A 12,778-nucleotide genomic window follows, 5' to 3' on the forward strand; every position below is an offset into this window, starting at 1 on the left:
GAGGAGAGGGGAAAAGTCAATGCGATTCATGGAAGGACGTCATTGAATGATGCTGTTGCCGATGCGTTTGGAGACCCCCCCCTCACCCCCCCCCGCACCTCACCCACCCCCACACTTGTGCGTCAACGAGTGCGTAACGAGGCAAAAGGACGTCAGTCACCAGCACCTTGGCTCTAGACTGATTACTGTGTGTGTGTGTCTGAGTAACAGTCTACAGTCATGGCTACTGAGGGTTGGCAATCACAGCGACCCCCCCCCCCCCCCCCACCCCCACCCCCACCACCACCCCCCAGCCCCGCACAGCAGCGAGCAAAGCCCCCTCCCCTGCCCTCCCCTCGCCATCCCTCTCTTTCTCCCCCACCCCATCTCTATCCCTCTCCTCTCCATTCTCTCTCCCTCCCATCTCTCTCTCTCCCTCCCATCTCTCTCCCTCCCTCCCATCTCTCTCTCTCCCTCCCTCCCATCTCTCTCTCTCCCTCCCATCTCTCTCCCTCCCTCCCATCTCTCTCCCTCCCTCCCATCTCTCTCTCTCCCTCCCTCCCATCTCTCTCTCTCCCTCCCTCCCATCTCTCTCTCTCCCTCCCTCCCATCTCTCTCTCTCCCTCCCTCCCATCTCTCTCTCTCCCTCCCTCCCATCTCTCTCTCTCCCTCCCTCCCATCTCTCTCTCTCTCTCCCTCCCATCTCTCTCCCTCCCTCCCATCTCTCTCTCTCCCTCCCCATCTGTCTGTCTCTCTCTCTCTCTCTCTCTCTCTCACACACACACACACACACACTCCCGAGCAAATCAATCCATTGCCAAACCCTTTCCAGCCTCGGATCAGATCCGGTAAGCGAGTTAATACCCCCCACTCCATCCTCCCTCGACGCCGCTCCAGAGGGAGTAAATGACGCCTTACACCCCCACCCCCCGCAGGGGCTGTGCTCTGCTGAAGATGACTGCTCTGCCGCAATCGGGAGCTGTGCTTTGCGGTGCGGAGGCTGCTTTGCGCAGTGCTCTCGCTCCGGCCTCTGCCAACAGCCAAACATCGCCACTCTCTCTCTCTCTCTCACTCTCACTCTCTCATTCATTCATTCATTCAATTCATTCATTCATTGATTCATTCAGTCCATAGCGGCGCCTTTGCTCCAATGAAAAGGTTCCTTCCTGTCCCAGTGCACTGACGCGACTGGTCCCACTGATCAGCTGAGAGGAGGGGGGAGTGAGGAGGAGAGAGAGGAGGGAGGGAGGGAGAGAGTGGGGATGGGAGTTGGGGAGGGGGAAGAGGAGGGAGTAGAGGAGAAAGGGGGGAGATAGGGGGGAGCAGAGGGAGAGAGAAAGGGGAAGGAAGGGAAGGGGTGGAGAGAGAGGGCAGGGAGAGAGGAGGGACGGGAAGAGGATGGGGAGGGAGAGCGAGGAAGGAGAGGACCCCCTCAGCCATTGTCACCAGCTCCCTATGACCCCACGCCCCCACTCACCCCAGCTCGGGTTCCCAGCCCGTTGAGTGAAGGCCTTTGAGCCGTGTTCGCAATGTGAAGGCGCTATATAAATGTAACGTGTTGTTGAGTGCTAACGTATCATCACAGATACACCATTATTCAGCACTACATGTGCTAAGAATCCTGGCTTTAGCTACTCTATACTGACGAGATGTCCACCTGGCTCACTCAGGGGCACTCTCACCTTTGCGTCAGAAGGTTTTGGGTCCAAGCCCCGTGTCAGACCTTTGAGCTCATGGGAAGAGGGAGATCTCTTAGCGAGGAGGTAGAGCGATCTCTGGAAGGAGCGTTTTTATAAGCCTCGTTTAACATCCTTTGTAGCTGGGAAGTGGGAAGAACAATGGCAACAGCAACTTGTCTTGATATGTTTACGACAGAGCATGTTCAGTAACTCGTCTATTTAAAGCCACTTCTTTAGGCCAAGTATTCACGCCTCATCAGACTGGCTCAGTTGGTAACACTCTCGCCCCCAAACTCAAAGGGTCGTGTTTTGAAGCCCCATGATTGTTAGTTGATTGGTGGATCGCTTTTCTGGGGGTAATAATCCCTTGAAACCCCGCCCCCCCCAAAATAAATAAATTTAATAATTTGGTCACTTAAGTCAGGACTGTTTGTGGAAAACTGCTGTGAGCAATTGGCTGCCGCGTTTCGCCCATAACGTATAGTCAATTCACTTGACAGTATATTCTGTGCAGCGCTTTGAGACGTCTCGAAGACGTGTTAAGGCGCTGTATCAAATGCAAGGATTATTATTATAATGGGACTTTGTGACTTGCCTTACGTTGATAATAATAATAATAATCCTCGGGAGGTGTCTGGAGATGGAAATACTTCAATTGTGGGCGTCTCTTCTTCGCTCATGGTTCTGTGGTCTCCCAGAGACCACCGACTCTCACCCCAAGCAGCTGAAACAATGCCAGGCTCCTTTTACGCCAGGGCTTGTGACCCTGATATTGGTGGCCCTGATGGAAGGCATTATTCCTATTGACAGGGCACAATATTCAATTTGTAACCCAGTAACCGCTTGTCCCCATGGCTACCGAGTGCTGCTGTTTGTACAGAAGATATATGTGTGCTGGTCTGCACCAGGCACCTGATGCCGTCAAACCTCCTTGACACACAAAACAGGCAGGAAACTCAGCTTTTTATAATTCGAGGCTGCGAGTTACAATGGGTTCATTTTTAAGACGCTCTTCATTCAATTAAGAGGAAAACACATACACATCGCCAACTCCGGCTACAAGGTGGATACGTGAATAATCCCTTTTTTTAAAAAAAAATAACAGTACAAATTTGGTGACTCAATCCACAACTGTTTGTGGGGGGGGGGGTGGGGGGTGGGGGGGCGCTTCTGTGCGCGATTGCCTGTCACATTTCGCCCACATATACACAGTCAGTCCACTTGACATTATGTTCTGCGAAGCGCTTTGAGACATCTCAACGATGTGGTAAGGCGCTTTACCAAGTGCAAGGATTATTATCACTACTAGGTAACCAGAAGGGTGTGGAATAAGGAAACTTGCCTAACATTTCATCCGCCTGAAAACCCAGGTCCTCTTGCTTGCGAGGCGAGTGCTCTAACTAACCACTGAGCTACAGAATCTTAACAACTTTTCCTAAACTCTGCTCAGTTTCAATTGGAAGATAATGGTCTTAAGACTCAGAGCGTGAGAATTGGGGGGGGGGGCTATCAGACAGGAGGCCAAGAAGGCTCTGGAACCCTATCCTGCGTGAGGGGCGCTATATAAACACAAGTTGTTGTTGCTGTTGTTGTAACCTTGATAAGTTTCCAATCTCTGGAGAGTTCAACAGTCAGACAGAGAGAGAACATGAGAGAGATGTGGAAGGAATCCAGTGCACAACCAAAGAGCATGGGAAGAGCAGCCTGGACTGTGGGACCATCCCTTGCCCTCGAGAGAGGATACCAGCCGTACAGCCCATCTCCGCCTGGTTCCATGGTGACCGTGGCTTTCGATTGTTATTGTCAGTGTGGTGTAGTAACAGTCTACAGCCATGGTTGTTTGGACAGGAAGCAACCTGCCGCGACTCCGCTCCAGTCCTGAATCAATGTGTCTTACATGGGAAACCTGAATACTTTGCACTGTATTAACGATCCTTCCATTGATCCAGTTCCTATAACTCCCAAACAGCTCAATGCACTTCGCAGGGAATAGCTGTCAAGTGTAGCGACTGTGTTTACAGACAAATGGGCACAGGGATATTTGTGCATAGCAATGTCTCACAAGCAGCCAAAAGTGAATGGCCAATTTATCTGGAGGATCATTGGCCAAGGATACCAGGAGAAACTTCCTTCTGTTGTAGCAGCTTTAATGTCCACCTGAACAGGCAGACAGAACTTCAGTTTAAGGAATTATGACCCCCGCAAAAGTGATCTGCCAATCAACTAACAACCGTGTTCCTACTTACTGATGGTAAACAGAGTCGTGTGTGTGAAGTAAGAAAACCTGCCTAAAGTTTTGTCCTGTTCAAGAATCAAACTGGGGTCCTTTCGCTTGCGCGGCGAGTGCTCTAACCATTAGGCTATAGCACTCCATATGCAGGTTGGTGAGGTGTCTTTGGCTTTAAGCTGGTTGTGAGTTGACGGTTGACCAGTCTGTCTGGTGGGGACGCCCAGGGGGTTAGATGTCGGATGGGGTAAGGGTGTGGAACACAGTGAGTTGATGGGGGGGGGGGGATTCTACAGGAGGCATGTGGGTTGTGGACTTCTGGATGCTCTGGAGTTTGTGAGTAGAGTTGGGAGGCTGGTAAGGAGGCATTGGACATGGTATAAGCAGGAGCAGAGCAACACGCAGAGAGGAACAGCGAGGATGATATGAAGAGCGATGAGTACGAGAGGGAGGGGAGCTTCTGTGACATCACCCCCAACGCAAGGCTGAAAACCCTCAAAGGCTAAGTATATTTTACTCCAATTATCCAAATACTAATATTAATATTGATAATATTAATCGATCAATTGTCAAATTAATGGACGTCATAATTTGATACTCGATTCTTGGAACACTCTATGATTTGCTGCTCCCTGCCGGCTAACGCTTAATGAGGTCTCTGTTACCCTTCACCACACTGTATCTTTCTCTCAATCCTATCATTGTCTCCTCCAATCCCCTCCCCACTCCAACAAGCTCGGCTCTTTCCCTTGTGTTTGGCTGCCACACCTGACCCGAGCAAATTTTGGGGTGGGAGGGCGCAGAAATTGGATTCAGCTGCGATTTCCCTCCGTCCATCCCATCCCCATGATTTTCACTGTCCAGCCTCAGACATGTGGCTATTCAGGTGAGGTGGGGGCATGAGGTGTGGGGGGAGGAAGTGTGAGTTTGTGAAGGGCGCTATATTAATTGGAAGTTGTTGTTGTTGTTGCAGGCCGCTCAACCTCTATAAACTCTGGTGTGACACTGACAGGTGTGCCCACAGGCAGACAGACCCACTTGCTGTGAACGTTTCTGGTAAAGAGGTCTGTAGAGCATCTTACACCCACAGACCACCCCCCCACCCCATACACACATACACACACACCAGCTTAATCTGAAGCAAAGATCAGAGATGTGGTGTCTGGGCCATGGTTTCCTAGAACCGAGGAGGTGAGCGAACCAGTTGGTGCCTCTGGTCAGACCTCAACCTCTGGTCACAGCCCAGATACCCTGGGCCTGTGTCACCGGCTTCCAACCGTCACCATCACCACATCCTGTCCGTTCATGACGGGAGCAGGAGCTTGCACTGGAGGTGAGCGAGAGAGATTTTCCACCCAACTCAACCGTTACAACTGGGTCTCTTGTGTGGGGACTGTTTTATTGTGTGTTTGTGGGTGGGGGGGGGGGGGGGGAGTAGATGAAACAATGTTCCACATAAAGCAATTGGCAAACTGTTTCTCCCCTCACCCCCACCCCCAAACTATGAACATTTCACAACGGTTTTATATCAGGAGGAGTAGCAGAGCCCCGACACCTCTCACTCAACCCAGAGACCGTGTTGTGTCTCTGGATTTGAGATGCAACCAGACAGGACAGTAGAACAAGAGGGAGACCACGGGTTTAGTGTTGTAAAGGGGGCAATTTCAAGGCAGCAAGTGTTTCTTTAGCCAAAGGGTAATCACTGAATGGAACAGGTTATCGCTGAGGCCAGGACACTGGACTCATATAAAAAGCAGCTTGATGCACTGATTTGATTGGGGGGGGGGCGAGGGTGGGGGTGTGGGGGGCAGTTGGGTGGGTTTTCTGGAAGGATGAGATCCGAAGAGCCTTCTTCATCCAAACAAATCTTGTGATCTTGTGACCAACCCCCCTCCACCTCACCACCACCACCACAAATACACAACAAGAACTTGCATTTATATAGTGCCCTTCACACGAGGTAAGGATCCCGGAGCGATTACACACACACACACGTTATTCACCATGGGCCACTCTCCCCGGCACAGTCGGTGTTTGGTGGTGAAGTCGGCGTGACTTGCCTCTCTGAACTGTAGGAGTTTATGTGCTGACCCACTGTCCACAGCACATAAACTCTTACTGTTCTGTGAAACCAGCCGAGTTTGTCCATCAGTGTCGGTCGCTGGCGGTCCATCGGCCTCAACCTGTGAAGACAAACAGCACCTGTGGTCAGTGTTCCCACCCTCCAAATCCCCACGTTTGTCTAGGAAGACACAGTCACCACACTCGAGAGAATCCTGTGAATGCGCTTAGAGACGTTTTGACAACGAGATAACGGCGCGAGACCAAATACAAAGATGGTTATCCACTTTGATTCTAACCAACGCTATTTGTAAAGTGTTTATTCCCAGGACGACAACAGTAACTTGCATTTACACAGCGCCCCTCACTCGGGGTAGTGTCTCCGAGCGCTTGGTCTTCCTCGTTCCTCTTCGACCACATCTGAAAATGGGGAAGGAGGGGGCAAGGTGGAAGGATCGAGGGAACGAGTTCCAGAGTTCGGGGCGTAGTGACCGAAAGCGCGGCCGTTTATTTTTTACGCAGTTGGCGCTATAAAAAGCAAGTTATTTTTCTTCCCTCACCTCTACCCCCTCCTCGCTCCCTCCCTTCCCTCCCCTCACCCTGACCATTTCCCCCCAATGCTCGGGTCCTGACCCAACCGTACAGCGCCTTGGGACGTCCTCCCGACGTGAAAGGCGCTCTATAAATGGAATCTTGTTGTTGTTGTTGTAGTGCACCTTTGGCTGGAGTCATTTTTTTTTATATGAAGCTCTCGGGAACCGGCTGAAAGGGGGAGCGAGCCCTGTATAACTTGCTTATTGGGTTAACCGCAGGCTATTTGGTTAACCGCAGGCTATTTGGTTAACCGCAGGCTATTGGGTTAACCGCAGGCTATTGGGTTAACCGCAGGCTATTTGGTTAACCGCAGGCTATTTGGTTAACCGCAGGCTATTTGGTTAACCGCAGGCTATTGGGTTAACCGCAGGCTATTTGGTTAATTGCAGGTTTCAAACACTTTGCCTGCTGTCCGCAGAATCCAGCAGCTTCCTTCGAACAAGGCACGAGGGGCTGTAACTAGTGCCTAATGGTAGATTTATTGAACCGCTCAGATTGTGAACGCGACCAGTTGACCCTGTGCCACCGAATGCCACTCAGCCCTCACGCAACACAGGACATCATTGGGGGCCAACTCCTCTCCGGTGGGGTCGCACTGCCGCCCTGTGGCACAATAAGGTATTGCACGCACCTTTCGTTTAACGCAGCACTCTTTTTACAACAACAACAACAACAACCAGATCGCACTTATAGAGCGCCTTTCACGTCGGGAGGACGTCCCAAGGCGCTGGACGGTTGGGTCGGTACCCGAGCATTGGGGGGAAATGGTCAGGGTGAGGGGAGGGAAGGGAGGCAGCGAGGAGGGGGTAGAGAGTCGAGAGGGGAGCTGAAGGCACGGTTGAAGACAATACTTTTAATCCTCTTATTTGCCACAGCCCCCGGTCGCATCCTGCTTGTCCCCGTCCCCTCCACCGTCCGCGGCCGTGCTTTCAGCCGCTGCGCCCCAAAACTATGGAACCCCCTCCCTCAATCCCTCCGCCTCGCGCCCCCCACCCTTCCCCTTTTTCAGATCATGCCCGAAGAACGTCCTCTTCGATCGTGCAGATGGTCACTTCCCCCTCCCCGTGGCTAGGCTTTGGGCTCCGTCACTGTTGAGCGCTGCGAGACACTACCCTGCCTGAAGGGCACTGTGTAAACGCAAGTTGTTGTTGTTGTTGTTGTTGGGAGCCATTGATTACCTTAAATACTCCAATGTCTTTGCTGAAAGTTATACAGTGAACGGTTTATAGTGTAAATTAGGTAAGCGGGAAGCATCCCTCCAGGGAGAGAGTGCAGTGCGCATTCCATTCCGACAATCTATTCCTGGGATCTCAGTGGAAATCTGTTTGCTTTCGAGACCGTTAAGCACGGTGATGAGTTTCCGCATGTGCCAGACACCCAACTGACCGTCAAAACAGATCAGTTAGAGCGTGACTGTGCAGAGACGTTGCGTATTTACTGTGTGACCGTCTCCTGCTCACGGTCAGGATGACCGAGGCCCTCAGAGTGTTAACAGTGAAGTTTGGGCCAGAGTCAACCTGGCAGCAATCTCCTGTAGTAAAAGAACAGACTGTCCCACACAACAGGAAGTGCCAGAGTCGTTTCATCAGCCTCACAGCTTCCAAACCCTCCCCTTCTCCAATCACTCCACACTCTGCCTCGCCAGTGTAGCCTTCGAAGAGACGTGTGCGCCAATCTGGGAGCAAACGTCGGAAAAAGCGCAACCGCTCCCGCCCCAGGGTCACCCTGCCCTGCCTCACTCTGCACGCAGCACCCCAAACCGTCTCCGCCCCAGTACAGTCCCTGATCGTAAACAGTTGGAAATACTGTCAATACTGGATACGAATTCACAGGCTGGGCATCACTCGCTGTGTCACTGCGCAGACTCGCTGTTTCCACACAGAGTGAGTGACGGTATAAATAATAAAATAATTAATATTATTTAGTCGCAAATTTAATCCGAAGAGTCTCAGTCATAATCCACGACTGTGTGCGGGGACGCTGCTGTGCGCAATTGGCTGCCGCGTTTCGCCCACAAGATACACAGTCATTACACTTTACAGTATGTTGTGCGAGGGGCTTTGAGACGTATCGAAGACGTGATACGGCGCTGTATCAAATGCAAAGATTATTGTTATAAAGGGAGCCGCAGTCAGCGGGTGCAGTGTAATATTTACCTCTTCAATCTCACGGTAACCACACCAGGTCACAAGCAAAACAGTCAACAGCAATTCGCATTCCAAAGAGCTGCCACAGGCACGGTTGGCCGAATGGCCTCCTCCTGTGCTGTAATATTCTATGATTCTATGGTTTATGTAGGGCCCCTCACGCAGGGTAGTGTCCCAGAAAGCTTAACAAAAATTATCTCAAAACAACTGGAATAAATGTTTCTGGAGAGTGCCCTTTAAGGAGTAGCTGAGCCAGTGCCTTGTGACTCGAGCACATTCCAGTTCATGTCACACGATCCGAGCTGCTCCCTCCTGAAGCTTTCCCACAAGATTCACTCTGATCTGCAACTGTGACCGGCTCCGAGCTGCGGAGGGAGTAGTGGAAAGACCCTCACCCACACCTGCTCCCCCAGCAATTACATACACTGTGTCCCCGACACACAGACAGACAGAGACAGATACTCAAGAGACACAGATATGGACAGACACCCAGACAGACACATCCTTAGAGAAACACCCAGAGATACACACCCGTGAGAGGCAGACAGACGGACAGAGAGACACCCAGAAAACTTCAGACGGACATTGCCCATAGAGGCAGACAGACCAGGGGTAAGAGAGAGAGAGAGATTGCCCACAGAGAGAGACTCACCACTGTGCTGTCACCCTGTCGAGGTGCGTAATCCCAGATCCAGTCAGTCCTGCCTCATATGACAGCTTCTCACAGCCCTGCGCTGAGAACGTAGCAGCCTGTCCCAGAGCCGTTCACCATTAACCACAGGGCAGTGACCTCAGATGTCTGCCCTGCCTGCTGCTGGCTGTGTCCCCAGGAGCAGGCAGTGGGTACCCCAGGCTATAAGTACTGTTGGAGGCTGTTGCCTGGTCTCCGCCTCTATCCCAGCCCCAAACTGCACTCATACAGAGCGCGAGAGAGAGAGGCGGGGAGGCACAGTTACACAAGACTGAGAGACACCCAGCCCTGAGCTGCGAGACGGGGAACATTTCTGTGGGGGGGAGAAGAGCCATCCTTCCCATTTAAACCAGGCAGGAAATGGCTGTAACAGATTCCAGATGATCAGACATGTGTGACAGTTCCTGGCTGTGCTGTGAGCCAGGACAGAGCTCTAAAAAATAATAATAATAATAAATTGGTCACTTCAACCCACGACTGATTGCGGGACGCTGCTGTGCGCAATTGGCTGCCGCGTTTCGCCCACAAAATATACAGTCAATTCACTTTACAGTGTATTCTGTGAAGCGCTTTGAGACGTCTGGAAGAGTTTGGGACATATGTGCATGCGACTGCCAGGAAGTCGGAAGGCGAATTAGATGGACCTTGGTCTTTCTTCGTCTAACATTTCTTATGTTCTTATGGTATAAGCAGAGTGACTGTATTTTGTTGGCGAAACGCGGCAGCCAATTGCGCACAGCACTGCCCCACAAACAGTCGTCGTTGTTGTCCACCGTGTCGCTCACTGGGGCAAGGAATAATGGAACCCATGCACATCGCAGAGCAGAACACGCAGGGTTAACTGCGGGAACCAGTTGTAGGGTTGGGAGTCGGGAGCTCAACAGCAGAGGGGTTGGGTATCACGGAGTTATTGAGTGGGGGCTGGGGAAAGCGAGGCTGTGGATCGAGGCCAGGAATAACAGATGACTGTGAGTCAGAGAGTACACAGAGTTCTGCGGTTCTCTTGTTTATGCTCTCGATTGCCTGCCTGGCCCTGGGACCAAGTCAGAGCGGACGGTGGATGCCAGGAATTCCGAGTCGGTGACAGTCACTGGGCACAAACCAAACCGGGAGCGAGCGATTCCGGAACGAATGTGTTGTTCAGCCTCAGCTCCCGCCTGAAAACAACACTGACAACTCGCATTTATATAGCGACCTTCACGTGGGGCAGCGTCGTGAGGCGCTAGGAGTAATAATAATAATAAATAACAACAATAATCCTCATGTTTCACGTAGTAACTTTTCACGTCAAAACGCGGTTTTAGTGTAAACTGTCTATCTGTGGACAAACATAAAAAAACAGAAACGGTGGCACTCATTTACCCCAGAAAGTGCTGCACTAATCAGCTAACACCCAGTTCCTACTTACTGCTGGGCAAACAGAGGTGCGTGTGTGGAGTAAGCAAACTTGCCTGAGGTTTCGCCTCGCCCGCTTTCTCAGCGCATTGGATCCGCAGCTTGTCGCATGTGTGAAGAAGCATGTTATAATAATAATAATACTTGCATTTGATCGAGAGCCCTATCACGTCGTAGAGGCGCTTCACAGGATATACTGCAAAGTGGAGTGCCTGTATTTTGTGGGTGAAACGCGGCAGCCAGTCGCGCACAGCAGTGTCCCAAACAGTCGTGGGTTTTTTTTTTGCTGGTGGGGGGATTATTAACCTCAGAAAGCGAACCTTGTGGCGGGGGGGGAGGGTGAAAGAAAAGCCCTGGAAACTTCCTTAGCTCGGAGAATCACAAATTGCGGAGGGGCAACCAGTGGAAGTTCTCCAGAACTCGGTGGGTTAATGAGCCCAGCTCCCCGGTGGCTTTAAAAACTCCAGAACATTCTGTACCAACACGTGGAACTGATCATATTAAGAATGAGCCTGGCCCGAGCTCAGTCTGAAAATTATTATTGATGCACGAGGGGAATAACAGAGAACAGACGGTGGTGAGGAGTGGGAGAGAAGTGGGCTCACAGAGTGAATCCTTCCGTCTGCTGTGCTGACGAGCTCCACAAATATTCAGGGGCTCTCAGGATCCCAGTAGCTCTGCGTTTGCTAATCAGACCAGAGGCAGAGACAGCGTGTCTCACTGTCCAGCTATCAGAGTACTTACTCCAGCTTCAATACACCCAGTGCCCGTCACACCCACAGTGTCTGCGACCTCTTAAAACTTCACCTTCCTGCCCACTCCCTCCGCTCTGCAGGCACTGGTCCTGCTCCACGACCCAACGTGAAAGGCGCTGTGTAAATGCAACTTGTTGCTGCTGCTGCTGTTGTCACACACAGTGCCCGTCCCATCCAATGCCCATTGCACTCACAGTACCTGTCATTACGGTACTCATTGCATCCCACAGTACTGGTGTTTTTTTTGGCTCCACTTCTATCATTGTGTCTGTGTGTGTGTGTGTGTTACTGTCTGTCTGAGCCAGCAGTCACAGTCCTGTGGTCTCTGTGACTTTTATCCAAGTCCTGGAGTTTGCTTCTCTTTACAAACAGATTCCCAGTATCAGATTATGGCAGTGAGTCCTCAAGTGGAGCAGAGTATTATAACAGTTTAGGATGACTTGGCAAGGCTGCAGGTGGGGAATGTGAACATGAGCAGCTCACAGCAGTGTGAAAACGCTGCTCGGTCGCTCTCCAGGCACGAATTACACTGAACGAACAAAACAACAACAAAAATAATAATAAAGTAACTCAATCCACCACTGTTTGTGGTGACGCTGCTGTGCACAATTGGCTGCTGTGTTTCGCCCACAAAATATAGAGTCAATTCACTTTACAGTGTATTCTGTGAAGAGCTTTGAGACGTCTCGAAGACATGTTAAGGCGCTGTATCAAATGCAAGGATCGTTATTATTATTAATATGGAAAATGAGAGCAAATGAGCTGAAGGGCCTTCTTCACCTGCAGCTGCCTTGTGAGTCGATGAAACAATATTACTTAAACATGATCATATTTGAAACTGCAACTGCGCTCTAATTTGTAATTTCAATCTATAATTGGCAAAAATTACCACGTGGGATTAAAGTGAAACTGTGACCATTCAGCTCAACAGTAAATCTCGGCTCAATTAGATTCCGACTTGTAATTTATCTCCTGGGATCCATTATTCCGAGTGTAAGTATTCCATACATAATCCACTTAAACCCACGGATTGAATTCCAGGCTTGGTTGACTGAATGGCCAAGTCTCAAGCGCTTTGAGACGTCTCAAGGGCATAATAAAGCGTTTTAGGAAATGCAAATATTATTATTATTATAACGTCTCACTCCAAACTTTGGTGCTCCAGTACAGCCTAACCACACCTCGACTGGAATCATTTCACCCCCCCTCCAATACCGCGGCGGCTAAAAAGACCAGCATCGCTTGCTCTG

At 50.8% G+C, this 12,778-nt stretch overlaps 1 long non-coding RNA gene across 1 annotated transcript; it reads right to left on the reverse strand.

Annotated features, from left to right (window-relative positions):
* Positions 1-6,011: 6,011 nt before the first annotated feature.
* LOC121849788 lies at positions 6,012-9,845 on the reverse strand. Its single transcript, XR_006085348.1, has 2 exons — positions 9,340-9,845; positions 6,012-6,068 (listed from the first exon to the last, which is right to left on the reverse strand). It is a non-coding gene; the product is annotated as an uncharacterized LOC121849788 (long non-coding RNA).
* Positions 9,846-12,778: the final 2,933 nt, after the last annotated feature.

The sequence above is a fragment of the Callorhinchus milii genome, unplaced genomic scaffold, assembly GCF_018977255.1.
Source record: "Callorhinchus milii isolate IMCB2004 unplaced genomic scaffold, IMCB_Cmil_1.0 Scaffold10, whole genome shotgun sequence".
Taxonomy (NCBI): domain Eukaryota; kingdom Metazoa; phylum Chordata; class Chondrichthyes; order Chimaeriformes; family Callorhinchidae; genus Callorhinchus; species Callorhinchus milii.